A 6,438-nucleotide genomic window follows, 5' to 3' on the forward strand; every position below is an offset into this window, starting at 1 on the left:
GAATCTTTGTTTCTCAGGAGGTAAAAAACGAACTTTATTCTAGCTACCTATACTCAGTGGATTAACTACAGCTTTAACTATGATGGCAATACAACGTTTGCTGGGTCAGCTAGTCATATATAAATATATACACATATATAATTCGTCTGTGAGTGTGTATGTCACTAAACTGCTCCTAAATAGCTGGATTTCAGTTAAACGTTAAAAAACTCTATACATATTGCAAATATAGTGCGGTATTGATGCGTCAAGCGAGTACTTTAAGTACGTGATTTTCCATAAAAATTTCTCGCGCGTTGATTATCACACACTCAACCTACAAATTAATTTGTATACATATACTTCATTGATATAATAGCACATTTTTTTTTCAATAAATACTATATAAAATAATAACTACTAACTTAAATATCTACTAACTACTTATTAAATTCTTTGACACAAACAATTTTCTACTTTCTCAATCAATAAAAATCAAAAACACATCCGCCACATCCGCCATGTTTCTAACATTCCCGCACTTTTTCAATAGTTTAGGTACCATGTTGAATGTTGGTTGCTTTAACTTCAGGCTTCAATTTTCTTCTTTTTTTATTTCACTCCTTTTTGGAGACTTGACACGCATATTCAGCCAGCTTCAAGTTTTCTTCAATTTTCTTTCGTCACTTTTTTTTATAACTGGCTCCGTCGACTAAATGTCGACGATTCGGCCAACGTCAAGGTGGAGAGATTTTTTATTTTAATTTAGCTGATTGAAGTAAGTAAGTTTTTTTGTGAACTGAAGTATAGGCAACAAGAGTTAGTACGGTTAGTAATAAACACCCATAACACAACAATATTAACTACCCTGTTAGTATCTAATCTAAGTTTAAGGGAGAAATGTGTGAATGTAAGTGGGAATATGTGCCTAATAGAAGCGTAGACAGTATGGAGGATAGAAATTACAATTTAATATTATTGCGGGAGATAAATTTGTAAAGAATCTTTATGAAAGGGGGATGGCATGAAGTAAGAAAAAAAGGGATGTTGATGGGGCGAGGGATATCCTTCGGTAGAAGGTCATATAAAGGAATTGACAATTTAGGGCAATAGAAAAAAATATGTTCAAGAGTACCTTCCTCAAGGCCACATTCACATAATTATAGAATGGTCCCTTACCCGGATCTTGGCCAAAAATACTGGGGAACAGACAAATCCCAAGCGAAGTCGTATGATGGCAGAAGTGAAAAGTTTATTTTGTTTTTTTTTGAGGAAAGAACCAGGGCTTAGAGGGGATAAAGGGTTGGATAGAACCATAGAATTTACCTTTAGTTTGTTTTGTGATTTGCCATAAAGCATTCCATGAATCAGCCAGAAAGTGTTTAGACATAGCGCGTAGATCTCGAGGAAAACAGTAATTAATGTTCCAGACTGAATCGCGTCTTTAGCGCACGAGTCTGCAATTTCATTGCCAGTTATCCCTAGATGACTAGGTATCCAAGCTAATGCAACTTCTATTCCCATTATGTGACATCTGTACAGAGATGCTTTCGTTCTTAAATTAATTGTGAAGTTGTTTGAAGATTTGAAAGGGTTTTTTGTTAGGTCCAACAAGCAGCTTAATGAGTCACACAAGATTAAAGCCTTGTTGATCTTATGTGATTCAACATATGACACCGCCTCTGACAGGGAAATTGATTCGCCAGTAAAGATGGAATTCTGCGGGGGACTTTTGTAATTTAGAATTATACGGAACTTAGGGATCCAAACTGCAGACCCGACCCAGCTATTATCGGATAATTTGGATGCGTCCGTGTACAACGTCACCCAATCAGACCAATCAGAAGATAGAATAGAATTAAGTTTTCTATTGGCTTCAGGGCAGTGTTTAGTAATTCCAAAGTCAAAGAAAATTTTAGGTTGGAAAATGAGAGACTGATATTCTACTTCAAAGACTGAGCATAAGGCGGATTGGTAAATGGGAACTAGAAAGGCTTTAAATTTAGTATAAGAATTAATTAACGGAGGCGGATCTTTATGAGACCAATATAAAGAAGTTTGAATAGTTAGAGACATAGAGTGCAGGATATCAAGAAGGGGGTGTGCGCTAAATTGGATTACGTTAGTTAGGAATCTATCGGCTAGGTACTGACGGCGAAGGTGAAGAGGTGGGTCTACACACTCCACTTGGAGAGCGTTGACGGGAGAACATTTCATAGCACCAGTTATGATTCGTAAGCATTTGGACTGGATTTTTTCTAATTTGGACAGGGCTATTTTGCTACACGACTCAAGTAGAAAGCTACCGTAATCAAAATGACTACGAACGATAGCATTGTATAAAAGTTTTTGACAAAATGGGTGGGCACCCCAGCGTACCCCCGAAAGGGCCCTCATAACGTTTACACCCCTCTCACATTTCTTAACAATGTACTTCAACTGGTGAATGCCGGAGAGCTTAGAGTCAAGAAAAAGACCTAGGAATTTAACATTATCCTTAAACGGGACTGATTCATCACCTACTGAGAGATTTACGACCGGTATAGTACGTTTTCGGGAAAAAATAACCGCAGTACATTTGGGAACAGAAAGAGTGAGGTTGTGGTCTAAGAGCCATTGATTCAGATAATATAAAGCAGAATTTAAGCAAGATGACGAATAGTTAAAAGAAGATGAGATGGAGTATAGTGCTATATCATCAGCATATTGAAGAATTTTACAGAATGGGCTAACAGTATGGGCTAGGTCAGAAGTATATATATTATATAGGATAGGACTTAACACCGAACCCTGTGGGAGGCCCTTCCAGACAGTTCGAGGTGGGAGGAGGGTTCCTTGAAGGCGGACGGAAATAGAGCGACCCATTAACATATTACAAATGATATTGATCAACCTAACAGGAATACTCAGCTGGTGCATTTTCTGCTTGAGTAGAGGAAGGTGAACGTTGTCATATGCCGCTGAGACATCTAGAAAGACCCCAACAACAAGCTCGCTTCTAGAAAATGCTAAACGAATTTCAGAAGAAAGGATGCTTAGGTTATCCAGCGTACCCTTACCTTTCCTGAAGCCATATTGGCTATTAGAAAGGAGATTTTTATTTTCTATAATCCATTCTAATCTGTTTTTTACCAAATTTTCCATAATTTTGGCCAGAACTGACGACAAAGCAATGGGACGATAGGAGGAAGCAACCAATGGGTCCTTGCCAGGTTTAAGGATGGGTATAATAATTTGTGTTCTCCAAGAATTCGGGATTACACAGGAGGAGTAGAACGAATTGAGAATATTAAGAAGGACTTTTTTGCTAGTGGTAGAGGATTTACAAATGAAGGAATAAGGTATACCATCCGCGCCAGGAGAGGAATCACGAAGGTGATCAAGAACAGATGTTAGTTCGGAGAAGGAAAAAGGATCGTTCATTTTGTCTGAGTCGGAAAGGGTAGAAATCGGATCGGGGGTAAAAAGGCAATCAGATTCAGGGACGTAGGGAGGAGCTAGATGGTAAAAGAAGTCATTAATAAAAGAGTTTGGGTCATTGTTTGAAATGTCCTGCATGTCGAAACCCTTACGATACGTTTTTATATTTTTCCAAACGAGGGAAAGGGGGGAACGAGGAGATAAGGATTCACAGAATTGACGCCATCCAAGGGATTTCTTTTTGGAAAGAAGTCTTGATGTACGAGCAGAAATCTGTTTAAAGGAAATAAAATCTACCTATGCTACAAGATGTGGAGAATATTTTCTCAGCTTCATTTCGCGAGCGGACCATGGCGGATTCAGCATCCCACCAAGGAGGGGAAGAAGTTAATTTTCGGTCAGGATTTTTTATGGAATTGAAGCATTAGCAGCTTGTAAAATTGACGATATGAACTTCTCATACATCTGGAGACAATTAGATGTTGTTATCTCTGTAAAAGAGTCACTTTCTGAGTCCATAAGCAATGAAAATTGATGCCAATTGGCATTGGCGACTCGGTATTTGAGGAGAGTTTGGGAGGGAGAAAAGGGGGGAGATGGATGGGAATAAGAAATAATAATGGGAAAATGGTAACTACCCAATGAACTTGGTAGCACTAGCCAAGATAAGAGGGAGACTAGAGATGGAGATGCAAGAGAAAGGTCTGGCACACTGATATTTTGTGCTGGGGAAACTCTACGAGTGGCAGATCCATCATTGAGGATACATAAATTTATGTCATCAAGAAGATCTAAGAGGAACGAGGAAGATGGTTCAATAAAATGAGAACCCCAGATGGTGTGTCAGCAATTAAAATCACCTAATACCACCATGGGGCTAGGTATTGAGGAGAGGATAGTATTTAGTTCGAGAATGATGTTAAAATTGGGGTGAGGAATATAAACAGAAACAAAAGATATATTAGCAACTCTGGCAGCTACTACATGTAAACCTGGATTATGTATAGGCACAATAATTTGGGAGAATGTCATACATGTATTAATCAGCAGTGCACAACCTGCCCAACCATCGTCCCTGTCATCCCGGAGGCAAGAAAAGCCTGAAATCCTAAAATGGGACCTAGGCATGAGCCACGTCTCCGAAATGGCAAGGATAGACAATTTGTGTCGATTAATCAAATATGACAAATCATGTTTATGACGGCGAATGCTTCTACAATTCCATTGGAGAATTTGGAGACCTATAGGAGCCATTATTGCGGGAAAGGACTTCAAGTAACTGTTCAACCAGGGCAGAGACATTGTTCGGAGAGGCGTCCGATAATTAGGACAGCATATTAATAAGAGAGCAAAGAAGTAGTTCAGCAAGATTATCATTTGGAGTGGGGAGAGGGGTTGATTCTATGGATGGCAATAGCTGCAAGGCACAACCGTTTGGCTGGGAAGAGGAGGGAGAGGAGATAATATTTTGGTGAGCCTGGCGGTCATAGGATTTCCCTAAAACTGGTTTAGGTTTAGCTGGGAGTAAGAATGTCTTCTTGTAAGATGTTGAAGAAGTGCGGGGAGTGGAGGTCGCTGGATGGAATTGAGAAGTTTGAGGAGTATTAGGGGAGGGGGGGTGAGGTCTAGAGACCTCAGAATAAAGTCGTCTTGGTTTATTAAACCTGGTGATGACTTCCACCTCGACAAAGGAAGCAGGAAGCCTCCAAGTCATTAGTTGTGCATGAATCTCCGGATTGTGGTTGAGCGCATTTATAACATCGTGGCTGAGATCTGCATTGTTTGGCTATATGTCCAAATCTGCAGCAGTTACGGCATTGAATCGTGGGAAGCTGGTAAAGGAAAACTGGGAGAGAAGCATGGTAGCAATAAACTTTATCGGTAACCCAAAAAAGTTAGTACCACTGAGTTGGAAGGTACCCATGTGGTAATGCCATAATTTCTAACCTTAACATTTAGCCTTCTCGCTCGAATTACCTCTCCACATTTTACTGGTAACACTATGCATTGAATAAGTTCTTCGAGGGACCAATCTGTAGGTATATCGCGGACCACCCCCATACGAAATATTTGAAATTTCGGAATATACGCAGAATATTTGATACATTCTGGAATATCCAAGTCTAAGAATTTGTTAGCTTTTTCAGCTGAAATAAAATCAACTGAGATCTTATTGCGGCCAAGTTTCTTAATGCCTCCCTCTTTAATACCGGTTATATTATTTTTGTGGAGGAATTGTGCAAATTTAAGGATTTTGAATGCGTATCCCGACGGGGGATCTGGCTCAATTTTAGAGACATATAAAGAGAATGGGCCTTTGTCTACATCAGAGTATTTAAGGTTAGAGTCAGAGTCAAAACCAGGTTTCGAATAAATTGATTGGATCGATTCTGCCGGTGTCCTTATCTTCTTGTCATTAGGTTTAGATATCTCCAACTCTGCCGTTCTTTTCAATGCTCTTGATTTGTCTGGGGGTATCCCCCCCCCTATCATAAGGCGGCTCCTCCATACTCACTTCCACTTATAATTAGAAAAATACCATATACTTACCTAAAATAGTTATACCACCACCAAAACAACACTAACAATAAAATTCAGATTCACAAACACCACAATCAGCGTTAACAAAAAAATAACCTAAATTCAACAACCTCTCTCAACCACGCGTTGAACCAAAGTCCTTTCGTCACTTATTTATTGATACAACCATCGACACAATAAACATCGCATTAACCTCCTAGTTTTTTTAATGTTATAGAAATAACTAACTCACATATTAATTGAATCAAAATTGGTCAGGCATTATCGGACTTTCAGGTTGTCTTTAGTAAGTATGTTCACAACTCACATTTGGCTGATACTGATACTGTAGGTACAGTGCCAAAGAAAAGAAACACACATATCACAAATGTCACAATGTACTTCTAGTTTCGCCTTGTCAGTGTCATTTGAAAATACAAAATACAAATCTTAGACTTGTTTGTCGACTTTTTATAACTTTTTTGTAGTAAATATATTTTCTGGCTAGTGGCTATAGCT

Source organism: Leptidea sinapis, chromosome 6, assembly GCF_905404315.1.
Source record: "Leptidea sinapis chromosome 6, ilLepSina1.1, whole genome shotgun sequence".
Taxonomy (NCBI): Eukaryota; Metazoa; Arthropoda; class Insecta; order Lepidoptera; family Pieridae; genus Leptidea; species Leptidea sinapis.